The sequence below is a fragment of the Hyperolius riggenbachi genome, chromosome 5 (assembly GCF_040937935.1).
Source record: "Hyperolius riggenbachi isolate aHypRig1 chromosome 5, aHypRig1.pri, whole genome shotgun sequence".
NCBI classification, from domain to species: Eukaryota; Metazoa; Chordata; class Amphibia; order Anura; family Hyperoliidae; genus Hyperolius; species Hyperolius riggenbachi.
Window position 1 is genome coordinate 55,923,864 of NC_090650.1, and position 15,156 is coordinate 55,939,019.

The following is a 15,156-nucleotide window of genomic DNA, read 5'->3' on the forward strand; positions in this document are numbered from 1 at the left end:
AGCAGACCAGAATTACTTAATGGAGATGACACCCCCCCATAGCTGCTCCCAGGCTCCCATGCAGAGTATTAATGCAGCGACGCGCTTTCACACTCGCCAGCGCGTTCCTTCCTGTGAGCTTCTGTTGTCTCCCACTGACCCTGTGAGTGTACGTGAGTGCTGTTACATGCTGCTTGTCAATTCGCTCTACACTTGGCATATATGCTCTACATGTTCCTTTACCAAGGACTAGTTTAGATTTCTATTTAACTATTCTATATTCTAAGTGTCGTTAAAGTGCATCTCTGCTGTACGTAAAAAACACAGAGGTACGCTAATGCTTTAGTGCCCTTTTTCCACTAGCAATCGCAATCACATACGCCAGCGATTGCTTTTTTTTTTAATTTACATTGCAATATACCTCTTAAAATCGCTCCAGAAAGCAATTGCGATTTGTGATTTGCAAATCGAATCACTGTAGTGGAAAATACTTCTCATGACTTCTATGATAAAGTAGCAACCCTAGCGATTTACAAATCACTAGCGATTTGCGATTCAGCTGTGCACTGGAAAAAGGCCCTAAGCATTGCCTGCTTAATTAGATTCTAGAACCCCATATCAGCTGAGTTCCGGTGCATATGTCCGTTGCATATATATAACAAAGGCAGAGACCTTTTTCTGCAAGGTGGCAAGACTGCACACCAGAACCCAGCAGATATGTGGCTCAGGTGAATTTTTTATTTTTTTTTATACAGACCACTTGCCAGGGAATTCAAGTTGACAATGATAGGCTGGGATAGACAACAGGGTAGAGTTTCAACTTCATGGCCAGGATGTTTGCTTTGTTCCCAATAGCAGATGCCATCTTAATATAGTTTTTAAATTCCTAAGCTTTGACAATGATGAAATGCCTTTTTATGTTACATACTTTCAATCAAGAAGATTGTTATATGTAAATTAAAGTGCGTACACACGCACTACTAAATGCAACGACGGCACCGCCGGATCCTCCTGCTGGGCGGTCTTTAGCCGACAGTATGCGCGTGTGTACGCGCTGTCGGCGGACTGATAAGGGGGACAGGGGGAACAGAGGATCATAGAGGATGGCGCGGGACAGGACAGCTGCAGGGGGCCGGTAGAAACCCCAGTTAAACCCAAACCAAACATTTTTTTTAATTAAAAATATTTAGTTGCACCACTCTGACACATACAAAGATAAATAAACACTCCTTCAAACCTATGATCATTTCAGAGCATGCTTTTCACCGTTCTCTTTTCATAGCTAGGGTTATACTGGGGGCAGCCATTAGCAATTCTTCCATTGCCGGACACCATCTACTCCACCAGTTTGCCGGAAAAATCCCGGCAATTTGAAAGGAAGGGAGGGGTTCCTCTAATAAATGTAAAATATTTTACATTTGTCATCATGCAGCCGAAAAAAGGCTGCTATTTATTATTATAATTTAGAAAATAGATTTTATTTCTGAAATCTTGTATTTTTAATTTGGGTCCACTTTAAGTGTCAGTTTTTGTTTTTAAAATACCCTATGGAACCCCTTTAAGTGACAAGACAATATATACTCTCTACAGCGCTGCAGAAGATGTTGGTGCTATATTATTACTAAATAATAATATGTCGATGTTGCTACAGTAGCAGTAAACATTTGACAGCTCTGACAGGTTCTTGTCTACCCCATCTTCTCACAGGGTTTTCTCAGCATTTCATTTATTCTGTAAAAAAGCACTCTATGGAAAGGATTTATATAAGGATGTCGGCCCACCTCCCTACTCCCTTGCATGCTATTTTGACAGTTGAAATGCTGTTCAGTTAGTGCTTTTGAAAATAAAAAAAATCCTAAGAATCCCATGTGAGGAGATGGTCTGGTACAAAACCTGTCAGATTTGTACTGCCTACTGTTAAGGGCCTGTTTCCACTACACGCAGATTGGATGCAGAATGGATGCAGAAAAACTGACTCCAATGAATGCCTATGGGAAAATCTGCATCAGAAAAATCGCGTTTCGTGGAAACAGGCCCATAGGCATTCATTGGAGTCAGTTTTTCTGCATCCAATCTGCGTGTAGTGGAAACAGGCCCTAAGTGACCACAACATGGAATACTAGCAGCACATTTATTTAGGAACAAATGCACATCTTACATGTAAGCATACATATGCATTTTAAATGTTACAATTTTTTTTTCCAGTAGGTCCTTTAACTGATGTATGTTTGGAATGCATTACTTGACATTCCAAAAGGTGAGGAGGCAAAAACTGTATCTCTGAGCAGATTGCAGCCTGTAGCACTGTGGTTGCAGTAAGTCCCCTGTGTCTGGTCTTCCCAGCTAGGTATTTGACTTGATCAACTAATCCAGCAGCTTCTATCCTGGCAAACATAACCTTTGAAATTGAAAGTACGGTACGCGTTTAGTTAGTCAAGCAGATTTATGTAATGTACCAACAAGGATGTGAATGGTGTTTTTACTTGAAATGCTTTAACATTCATGACTGGATTGCATGACTGCAGAATTGCTTTTTGTAGGACCGTATAAATGTGCATTCCTGTTTTTTTTTGTTTTACCCTTTTTTTTGTTGCATTTAAATTGCTTTGCTAAATGTGCTTAACCTCCTGAGGACTGCAGGGCTAACCCATGTTTATTTTTTTTAATAATTAATATTATTGTTCGTGTTTTTTTGTTTTTTTTTTAAAACCTGTTTTTTTTAAAACCCTTCCCTCCCTCCCTCCCCACAGCCGGCCAATTACGTCGATCGGCTGTCATAGGCTTCTGCCTATGAGAGCCGATCGCTCTCTTGTCCCCCAGGGGGATAGCCATGTCACACGGCTGTCCCCAGTGCAGCGCTGCTGCTAATCGCAGCGCTGCACAGTGTAAATAGACGGCGATCACGTCGTCTAACAGTCTGCCGAGCAGCAATAGCCACTCGGGGACTAAAGGCGGGGCGGAGCTCCGCCCCCCAAGCAGGAGATGCGCGCACAGCCTGCGCGCGATCTCCTGTTAAACAGAGCCCCAGGACTTTACGCCAATCGGCGGTAGGCGGTCCTGGGGCTGCCGCCGTGGCCACGCCCGTCGGCGTGACGCGGTCGGCAAGAGGTTAATTCTGCTGTCGAAGGTTGCAAATGTTACCTGCTAAGTGTTTTGGTTTTTTTTTTTTTTTTTTTTAATTAGACCCAGACCAGGTGGACAGGATCTTGTCTTATCTCCCGTCAGGGATGCTCAAATACTGACTTCGGATGAAATCCGAATAGGTGTTATTCGGAGTTCATCCTGCTAATTACATCACCTGTGCGGGTGGGCGAGGGGGGGTTTAAAGCAGGATGAAATCCGAATAACACCTATTCTGATTTCATCTGAAGTATTTGAGCATGCCTGTCTCCAGTATGCTTCAGCCCTAACAAGTCTTATTACATCAGGCCACCACTGTCTATAATGTCTTGGTTTGTAGTAATCTGATCTGGGGAATATCTTGAAGAAAGTTGCTCTGTGCTGGTCTGATCAGGTAGGCTGCACCATGCCGAGTAGGTCAATAGTATCAGATGATGGCGTACAGCACTCGCTGCCAAGGGGTGCGGCTCTGCTGGAAGGACTTAAATGAAACAGATCAGGGTTGTGATCAACGCATACTTTTTATAGACGTGATTATAGAGGGATATATGATAAACCCTGGATATGTAATGATATCCATGCAACAGAATCACTGCTGGAGTGGGCTGTATCCTGGGCTTTAGCTTCCTTCTAACCTTTTCCATTCTGTCCACAGCTAAAATAAACCATTGTGGCTATAACACCACTGAAACGCTACTGGAATATTTATCTAGCATGGCTGGGCAGGGCTTAATGCGGACCTGAACTCAGAACTTCCTCTCTGCTGTAAAATATAAGCAACAGCTTAATAACCTTTAATGAAAATCTGTATAAAAAATGCGCCTGGGGGCTAATCACCTTGGGAGGGGGAAGCCTCTGGATCCGATCAAGGCTTCTCCCGTCGTTCTCCATCCCACGGCAGTCTCGCTAGAGGTCCACAGCGCAGACGCAGTAGCGTCTCTCGGCTTGCAAATAGGCTGAAATAGGCGATCCCGGTCGGGTCTGCTCTACTGCATAGGGAGTAGAGCAGACCCGACTGGGATCGGCTATTTCCGAGCCGATAGCCACAACAGCGCCCCCTCTGGAACACGGAAAGGTAAATATTACACAGCCTGTCAAATTGTCGGCTGTGCATTCCGAGGGCCAGAGCGGCGAGACCACCGTGGGAAGGAGGACAACGGGGAAGCCGCCATAGGATTCAGAGGCTTCCCCCTCCCGAGGTAAGTACCCCCCAGGCGCACTTTTTTTGTACAGAGTCTTTTCAACCACTTCAGCCCGCAGGTGTTTTCACCTTCAGGACAGAATCAATTTTCCCCTGTCAGCGCTCCTCCCATTCATTCACCAATAACTTTATCACTACTCATCAGACGTAAATGATCTATATCTTGTTTTTTTTCGACACAAATTAAGGTTTTGGTGAGCGATACTTGTTTTCAGTAATGAATTTATTTTCTATGCATTTTGAAGGCAAATACGCTCACACACAAAAAAAGAAAAATACTCTATTTCTCCAATTACACCCACTATAGCTTTAAAATAAGCAATGCTTCTATAAATAAAACCCACCCATTTTATTTGCTCATTAGCCCCTGCTATCACAACATTTAAAGAACTGTGTTCCTAGTACAATGTATTTTAGACAATAAATTATTTGGAAATAAAGGCGTAGTTTTTCTGTGGTTTTTTTTTTTTGTGTCCCATCAATTCTAAGCCCTTATTTACTAAAATTAATCGGTGTTCTCCCCAGAAATTTTTTCCAGCCGGGTGGCATGAAATAGTAGCCAGGTGGCATGAAAAAGTAGTTCGGGTGGAGCGATATGAGAGAATGCAGGGCCGGTGCTTCTCTGCACAATTCTGCTTACAGCATAGGAGAAGGTGAGCCGATGACAGCCGGGTGCTCATCAAAACTAGCTAGATGGAGCACCCGGCTAAAACAGCCTGGGGGGAACACTGTTAATATAATTAAATAACTTCCAAAGCCCCTCCCGCCTCCCCCAGTTACCAAGCAAACAATTTAAAATATTTAAAAAACAAACCACAACAAAAAATCCATTAATAGTTGCCTTAGGAACTTATCTTTTTTAATATGTATGTCATGTGGATATTTACAGTTTGTTTTTTTTAATACAAAATCTGTTTAGGGTAATTTCACTTTTTGCCACTAGATGGAGATAAACAATCCTTGGTTTACAATGCAGTGTTTTAACGTTACATTCTTATGAATGGACATGGCCTCTGATCGGGTCATGTCCTTTCATCACAGGAATTGCAATTGGTTCAGAGAAGAGAAGAGCTTTCTTTCTCTTCCCCAATCGCTGGCACCGAAAACCACCGGGGTGCGCAGGCTGCACCCCGCGCACCCCGCAGGTACCACTGTTAGCAAATTTTCGTCCAGTTGGCCTTTAGCTGCGCCTATCTGGACAAAAATACTCATCCGGATAGGCTTAAATGGTTAAGGCCTCCTTCACACATGAAGTGGTAAATCCACACATCTGAGCGGAGGGCAGTGGACAATTCCATTCTTTGGAAGCTTGTGGAATCTGGCCACAGATGGCCATAGCCTGGATCACCTTTGCTAGTAAAGCAATCAGTACATGCGCTCTGTACTTCATCACTGTCATGCAGTTGTTTGGGGTTGGGAAGAGAATGTAGATAGGAGTGCTTGGCACTGGCTTCTCTCTGTCACAGCATCACTGGCAGCTCTTTAGTGAAAGGGGAATCATGTGAGCTTTCTGGAAATGTGCTGCATCAGGAGTGATTTTCCATCGCCTGACAGGTATGATGTTGGCTGGAAACAGAGTTTACATAAGTTGTGCACTGAGAAGTGACTGCTGCGGGCTTCTCTCTCCTCTTGTGGTGTTTGTAATTGTCCACTTATGCAGCCAGCTTTGTGTGGGAACAGCACGTCCTTCATTTCCCTATACAAATATCATGGACCTTCCGTGTATAGCTTAGAGGAAAGACAAGTGGATGTTGATTCTGGCTCATATTCCACTTATGTGCATTGCACTGTTAAAGTCACGTCTTGCAGGTGACAATGAGCTTCAGTAATTAAGCCTCGTACACACATTAGATGGTTCCTGCCTAGGGCAACTGGTCAGCAAGGGGATCAGTTTGGTGAATTGTGTCTGGTGAGCAGAGGCTGAGGGCATTGTTGTCCTGCTCAACCCTCCTGATCCGTGCTTCATTTTATGTGGTGCCGTGGGTCCTCCTCCACCCTCCATAGCAACAAGGCATTGGTAGCCAGAAGACTAGCGACACATCTGTACAGAACTTGGCCCCGAACTGTCATCTGAGAGATCGAGCCTAGATCCCTAGGGGCATCAGTCCCCAAATATGCGTTGATGCTGCTCCCTAATCATTGCTTTAACTATTTCAGCCTGCAAGTATTTTTCACTTTATGGACGAGAGGAATCTTCCCATTTCAGCGCTCCTCCCTTTAATTCGCCAATAACTTTATCATTTCTTATCACAAAGAAATGATCTATACTTTATTTTTTCCGTCACTAATTAGGCTTTCTTTGGGTGGTTTATTATTATTATTATTTATTTATTTATTTATAAAGCGCCAACATATTCCGTGGCGCTGTACAATGTAAGAAAACAAACAAGGGATACATAATGATACAGACAATGATATACATGAAAATATGAACACTGATACAAGATACAGCACTGCTGATTACAATTTGATTTGATTTCTAACAGTGTGCAAGCAATTGAATTAATAACATTCCATGACACAAAAGGGTGAGAGCCCTGCCCTTGCGAGCTTACAATCTAAAGATTGTTATTGTACATTATGCTATTCTAAATGCACTTTAGCCCACAGGTCATGTGACTTTGATGTAGCCTAAAATCCTGTATTTGTTCACACTTTTAGGCTCAGACCCACTTGACCATGCAGAAAATCATGCATTTTAAGGCATGTGCATTTCTACGTTTTTGTCTGTGGCTGTGTTGTTGTGTACATTTTGTAGGTATGTTTTTTTTTGTTATTTTTTTTACTTACCTTATATACTTGCATATAAGCCTAATTTTTCAACACAAAAATGTGCTAAAAAGTTACCCCCTCGGCTTATATGCGAGTCAGTGGAGCAGAACGAATGGATGGTGCAGCAGGATTTGTTACTTACAGAGGAGTGTAAGGTTTTTGCACTAGTGATCCTGCTCTTTCCAGCTGGCAACCTGCTGTGTCCCTGCTCCCCCACCCTCTGCAACATGGTGGCAGAGTGCGCTGCTCAAGACTACCTGTGTCCCCTGGCTTGTGGAGCAGAGCATGCAAGCAACATATCGGCGGTGCAATGATCGTGGATTCTTGCTGTGTGGCAATTGCTGTGTCTCATATCTGTGATACCATCTAGTCGCGTCTTGAGACAAAGCTGTATCATCCTTGGGGCACATCTGGCTACTGGGGAGAGGGGGCTTATACATGAGACAATCACTGTTTCCTGGTTTCTGAGAGAAAAGTGGGTACCTTGGCTTATAGGCAGGTTGGCTTATATGAAAGTATATACGGGTATCTGCCTTTTCAACAAGAGAGAAAAAATACGTTCTATGGGGAAAAAGGAAATTGCTGTATAATTTAAAATGTGAATAAAACCACATTGTGGATTGTGGATTTATGCAATTTCAGTGTAGCCAATAGACTTTCTTTAGATGTCTTTTTGCATGTGTTTCCTCTATGTGATTCAAATACGTCTACTCCCTGCCTTCAAACCTTTATCCTTCTTTTATTATTTTTATGTCAGGTGGACAATTAAAAGTTTGCCTGCAGAATGGATTTGCTAAATATCAAATATGTCTAGATTAAAAAAATGAAAAATGGCAATAGGCAATGGTGTACTATTAACATAAAGGCCTCAATTCACTAAAAGCGGTTAAATAAAATAATTTAGATTGGTAAAATACCGCATTTTATTATTTAGTATTTATATAGCGCCTACATCTTCTGGAGCGCTGTACAATATAGTCTTGTCACTAACTGTTCCTTAGGAGGAGCTCACAATCTACTCCCTACCATGGTCATATGTCTATATTGTGTAGTATATATATTGTAGTCTAGGGCCAATTTAGGGGGAGCCAATTAACTTATCTGTATATTTTTGAGATGTGGGAGGAAACTGGAGTGTCCAGAGGAAACCCACACAGACACGGGGAGAACATACAAACTCCTTGCAGATGTTGACCTGGCTGGGATTCCAACCGGGGACCCAGCGCTGCAAGGCCACTACACCACTGTGCTGCCCCATTTGCTTTTTTCCGCATTACCAAATGCAGTAATGCTTAGTGAACTGAGGCCAATGCCCTTAAAATAATTCCTGACTCTCTAACAATACCTGCATAAGTTTGAGGATAGCAAATCACACATGTGTGATCCCTGCCTAATACTATACGTCACTGGCCCAGGAAAAGAATGCAGATCAGATGCTTTGACTCTGCTCTGACTCCACTGGCGGCATGCGTGTTGCTTATAATGGAATGAGAATGGCAGTCACCATATTCCCCTCACTTTAGGTTCCCTTTAAGGGCCCGTTTCCACTTGTGAAGTGATGCAAGTGCGGTTACCTAGCCGCATCATGTCACTTCCGCGTCTCCCGATGTGGCAGTGATTAGAGGAGACAGAACGCGGGATGCAGCCGTGCGAGAATTCGCAGCATGCTGCAGATTGCAGATTCTCGTATCGCTCCGTACTGCTCAGCATAACCAGCACACAATGGAAACATGCTATGTAGCCACATTGCACTGCATACAGTGGAAACAGGCCCTAAGAGCAGTACCTGGATTTGGGCACTCATTTTCCACTGTTAGTTGCGTCAGGATGCAGTATGTATCCCTCCCTGCTGTGTAATGTGGCGCTGTGAAGGAAGATTATATCACGCCATCCTCCCAGAGTGTTGGTGTGTGTAAATGTAAATAATAGTGTATTTTAAATCTCAACAGCTTAATTTTGCAATTTCCCAGCTATGATTGCCTTTTCCATCTGACAGAGTAACAGAAGTAAATAATGTCTGCTCACACAGCGTAAAGATATTTGATTTATGCATATGATAGTCTTCTTGAGCATTTCATTGCCCTTTAAAAACACCTCGCTACTTGCCTTTAAAGTTAATTTGAGTCACTGATGTAGAATGGAGCGTTGATGATTTTCTCCATTTTTCTTATTTTGGTATTTTGTTTAGTCTTATAGTGTATAAATCACTGAACATTGAAAGCATTGCTTGGTAAAATGACTGCGTAATATGAGTTACAGTGTAACTCCACACACACACCTTCTCCAGAAATGCCTGCTTCCAGTGTGCTTCTGCAATATTACCATAATACTTCCTGTGTGACCAGGGTGAAATCTCACAGCCCGTCACTTGATTTTTCACCACCAATTAGGCTTTCGTTGGGTGGTACATTTTACTAAGAATGTTTATTCTAAATGCACTTTCAATGGGAAAACTAAGAAAAAAATTTTTTCACCCATTTTAGTTTTAAAATAACACATACTGTAATTAAATTACCCCCAAATTTTATTTGCCCATGTGTATCGGTGATTGCAATGTTTAAAATATTTCCTTAGTACAATGTATGGCACCAATATTTTATTTGGAAATGAAGGTGCATTTTTTCATTTTTTTGAGTCTATCCCCATTTTCAAGCCCATATTTTCTAAATTAACAGTAATATACCCACTTGACATGCATATTAAAAATAATTTCATTCCCTAAGGTAACTATGTATTTGTTTTTTCATTGTAATTTGTGTGTGTGTGTGTTTATAATAAGATAATTTGGGAGGTAAGGTGTTCATTTTAAATGTAAGTGTGGGTCTTTTTATTAAAAGAAATGTATATAGGTGTAATTTTACTATTTGGCCACAAGATGTCCTCACGCATTATTTCCTGTTGTCGTACTATACATACGCCAAAAGGAAGTAATGCGTGGACGTGTTACTTCGGAAGTTACAATGGATCGCAACATCTCATTGATGTCGGCGATCATTGACACAGGGACTTAGATTATTCCCATATATTCCACTCCCTTCTAACGATCGGCTGCGAGAATGCGCGTGGGAGCAAGCAGCGGCTGTCGGCTTCAATAGACTATTATCTACGTCCCTGAGCAGGAACTGAAGTACTGCAGGGCATAGATATACAGTCTAAAACCAATGAAGTAGTTAAATAATACCAGTTACCTGGCTGTCCTGCTGATCTATTAGGCTGCAGAAATGTTTGAATCACACACCTGAAACATGCATGTGATAAATGCACTCAGACTTAGATACTCTGGGTCCCAGCGCTCAGGGCTAAGGATGGGGGGAAGCCTCATTAGGATCCAGAGGCTTCCCCCTCCTGAGATGAGTACCCCACTTTTTTATTTAAAGAGACACTGAAGCGAAAAAAAAATGATATTATGATTTGTATGTGTAGCACAGCTAAGAAATAAAACATTAAGATCAGATACATCAGTCTAATTGTTTCCAGTACAGGAAAAGTTGAGAAACTCCAGTTGTTATCTCTATGCAAACAAGCCATTAAGCTCTTCGACTAAGTTAGTCGTGGAGAGGGCTGTTATCTGACTTTTATTATCTCAACTGTTCCTGAACTATTTACTTTTCCTCTGCTAGAGGAGAGGTCATTACTTCACAGACTGCTCTGAAAGACTCATTTTGAATGCTGAGTGTTGTGTAATCTGCACATATTACAGAATGATGCAATGTTAGAAAAAACACTATATACCTGAAAATAAAAGTATGAGAATATTTTCTTTGCTGCTAATCTTCTAGTAATTATTCATAGTACACAACCAATTCACTATATCATATATTTTTTTTTCGCTTCAGTGTCTCTTTAAATACAGATTCTCTTTAAGGCTACTTTCACAGTAAGACGTTACAGGCGCACGTTAGTGCAGCCTGTAACGCATCCCAACTCACAGCAATGATGAATGGGCTGTTCACAGTGCCCACGTTGCGTTACATTGTAACTCAGCACGTAAGTTGAAAGTGCTGCATGCTGTGTGTTATGCGCGGCTAAGCCACATTAGACTGTGTGCACATGCTCAGTAGTGTTGGAGGAGGAGGTCTTCCCTCCTCCTCCTCGGCCAGGCACATGGCTAATTAATATTCACTGCACGGTGTGACGTGCAGTGTTTACTTCCTGGAGCGGCCGCTCCGTGCGGCGATTGGCTGGCGGGACCACGTGATGCCGCATGCATCCTAGAGTACGCATCACGGACGCCAGAGTGAGCTGCACAATGCGGCTTACTCTGACATCCACATCCAAGAGCAACAGGTGTTGCATTAGGGGCACGTTATGCGACCATAACGTCCCCTAACCCGCAACGTCTTGGTGTGAAAGTAGCCTAAATCAAACATCTGTATGCCTGTTCAGGGTCTATGGATAAAAGTATAAGAGGCAGAGAATCAGCAGGACAGCCAGGCAATGTGCATTGTTTAAAATGAATAAATTAAGGCAGGCTCCATATCCCTCATTATTTCAGTTGTCCTTTAATAAAAACACAGATCAGGGGTGATCCTCCCCACATCTTTTAAAAAAGATGTATAGGTTAGAATTAAACAAATGTCGTTTTGCCCTGGTTTAATATATAATGTAGCACCTAGTTCCAAATGCTAGATGGGGTAGTATCCACTTGCCACAATTGGTGTTTCCCAACGGATAATGTGAAGTGTTTCCTCGTGAATCTTGTTTTTTCCAAGTCAGAAACGTGAACGCATCAGTATGTAGTGATCATTATCCTCTGAGCAACCTCCAGTAAGCTAACTAAGTACCCCCAATTAGCGTTATAAGTTTGACTTTGGTAAGGAATAATAAAAACAATACAATATCAGTGCAAACAGTCCAAATCAAGAAAAACATGCAGCCAAATGATTGCTTCTCGACAACAGTTCCATATATAGATCCAGAAATTCAGTGCACAGTTTTTCAAGATATATTTAGATTGCTTTCACCACTGGTGTTTCAGCACATACCAAGTCCGGACCACCGAGGAAAGTCTTAGGCTTACCAAAACAGTGGTGACCCGAATGACAAGGTCCTATTATGTATGTGAATCTCCGTGTGGCTTGGCTGGCAGCATACCGATTAACTTTTCCACCAAGTACTGTATATACTCTCACATGAACCTAATTTTTGAGCATTAAAAATGTGTTGAAAATTACTCCCTTGGCTTATATGCGAGTCAGTGAAGCAAAACAGATGGTGGAGCAGGTTTTGTTACTGGCAGAGGAGCGTAAGGATCGTGTGCTAGTGATCCTGCTCTTACCAGCTTGCACCCTGCTGTGTCCACACCCTCCATCCCCTGCTACATGGTGTGCAGAGTGCGCTGCTCAAGACTACCTGTGTCCCTCGGCTTGTGGAGCAGAGCATGCAAGCAACGTGTCAGCGGTGCAATGGTCAGGGATTCTTCCTGTGTGGCAACTGCTGTATCTATGATGCCATCTAGTGGCTTCTTGACACAGCTGTATGATCCTGGGGCCCATCTGGCTATGAAGAGGGGGGCTGACTTGTACTGGGGGAACATCTGGCTGCTTGGGAGGGGGCTATACTGGAGAGGGGGCTTATACGCGAGTCAGTCACTTGTTTCCTGGTTTCTGAGGGAAAAGTGGGTACCTCAGCTTGTACGCAGGTCAGCTTAAATGCGAGTATGCATGGCACTTGTCAGCATATCCTCTTATAGCATTAGCTCCAAAAATGTCCAGAGGAAAAAAATAAAATGATCGAAGTGTGGTTTTTACTTTAAACACTTTTAATATCTCTTGTTTTTGTCAAAACGTTGAAGATAAAAGGACACACAGAATCTGCATAAAGTCCACTGATAACAGGCCGTTTTGCCCTATCCAGTCGGCGGATCAACCTGCCCAACTAACATGCATGTTGGCCACATGTCTACAAGATGTTTGAACGATATTTTTTTTGGGTTGTGGACATGTTGGTGTGCACGTAGTACTTCAATGAGTTGGTTGTTTAGTTGATTGTAAACAACAAGTCGTGCAGCCGATCATTTTGTGTGGTTGGTTGTGCATTAAGTTGCACATGAGTAGGAGCCATAAGACTATCCTAGGTAGTGGGCAGTTGTTTTGTGCTGTAATGCTAGTGACGAAAGCAATCTATATAAGAATTAGATTGTGAGCTCCTCTGAGGAACATTTAGAATCAGGACTTGTTTGATGTACTCACTGCAGAATGTGTAATTGTTAAAAAACTACACAGTAATAATATGTTTTTTTTTCTTTTTCTAGGTTCAGATTCGGAGTATCTGATGATTCCCTATAGTCCTTCCATAGCTGGCACACATCTACTGTACTGTGGGCAGGTCCAGGTAAGAAGATTACTTAAATCTCTACTAGCTCTTTTGTGATCATATCCAGTTTACTACTTGTTATCTGTTATTTTATTATTTAAAGATAATCTGTACTCTAATATTCTTACAATAAAAAGCATACCATTCTATTCCTTATGTTCTCCTGTGCCCCTCTGTGCTGTTTCTGCCACTCCCTGCTGCAAGCCTGGTTTGTAATTAACAGTTTTAGGCAGTGTTTACAAACAAAAGACTGGCTTCTAACCAGAGTATCATAGGCTGAGAACTAGCTTACTGTGTGACTCATGCAGAGCTTGGAGGGTGTGTAAAGCTTCTGCCAATGACAAGCAGTGCTGCACATTCCACACATTCCAGCCTCAGCCAACAGACACAACAGGGGAAAGGAGATAAGATTTATTACAGAGACAGTGCAACTAGAAAAGGTTGCAGTATGCCAGACCACATTAGAACAGGCATAGGAACTTATAGCATAGAAGAAATAAGGCTCAAAATTGTGTTAGTCTCTTTAATGTGTTTTAGCACTTGTATATTTTACAGCATGTCTTCTGGCTCATGAAACCATTTATATATGTTCCTGAAAGATCTCACTGTGTTAGTTATTTACTTTATTGCCTATACAGTTATCCTGCTTGCTTTTGTACCAAAATAATATAAATTGTGTAAAAATCACAAGGTCCCTCCAGCATAGTATATGGCAGGGCTGGGATCTGCCATTGCAATGGATGAATTATGTCAGATTTGTTCAGAAAACTCGTAAGGTGCTCATACATCAGGCGACTTTGGCAGCCGATAGACCAACCAATTTCGATTACTATTATCGAACTGGTTGAAAATCGGTTCCGCCCATTGCAGGCTCAATCGAGGATACAACCAGTTTTGGGCCAAAATGGGTTGGGTTATTCGATTTCCCCCCCATGCGTTATTCATTAACTGTCTTGTATCAGCCTCTGCGCAGTGTTGGTAACCTCCATACACGCTACATGCACATAGCGTCCAACGTCGGCGCATAGCGCTTGACGTCAGATTTTATGCACCAGTAGTGTGTATGGAGAACCACCCGGAGGGTACAGACACTGTGTTGAAGGCTGCCACAGGACAGGTAATGTATAAATGCACTGGGGGGGCACATTTATACATTGGGGTGCAGCGGCGTGGCGGGCACAGCCGACTCCCTTAAGACTTCATGCTGAAATGGGAATTGGCCTGCAGTATATAGACAGCTTCGACCAACAGACACATTTATCTCTAAACAAATTCAATTATAAATACATTTTTCTCTTTGTTGAATCTACTGATGTATGGGCACCTTTAAGGTGGGGAAAACTTCCTCTTCTTTGCTTACAGTCACACTAAATCCTGGAACAAACTAAACTTCTTTGTTTGCACACCCTTATCAACCAGAGTTAAGGTGCCCATACACTCGTCAGATTGGCAGCAGATAGATAAGAAATGCATCTGATGATCTATCTGATGCGTTTTTAGAACATTTTTTACCAGGATAGAATTCCAATAGATTTCAGTTTGAAATCTATTGAAATTCGATCTGATGGCATTTTTTTGCCATCAGATTTCCATTAAGGCCAATGCAAACTGATAAGCAATCTCATCAGATCGACCTAAATTTTCCACCCTGCAAGTTCGATGGAAATCCATCGAAATCGATCGAAATCGGCCGTCGATCGGTCGATTGGCCAAACGATTTGCAATCGATCGATCGATCGATCGGGATCGATCGGTCGGCCAGAAAATCG

The 15,156-nt window shown here is 42.4% G+C and overlaps 1 protein-coding gene across 4 annotated transcripts in view; it reads left to right on the plus strand.

Annotated features, from left to right (window-relative positions):
- Positions 1-15,156, plus strand: part of MPP7 (MAGUK p55 scaffold protein 7) — a 508,595-nt gene that overhangs the window by 107,076 nt on the left and 386,363 nt on the right. For all 4 annotated transcript variants that reach the window (XM_068235721.1, XM_068235724.1, XM_068235723.1 and 1 more), the window contains exon 2: positions 13,326-13,405. The gene's annotated coding sequence lies outside the window, so the exon portion shown is untranslated. The remainder of the gene's footprint in view (positions 1-13,325; positions 13,406-15,156) is intronic.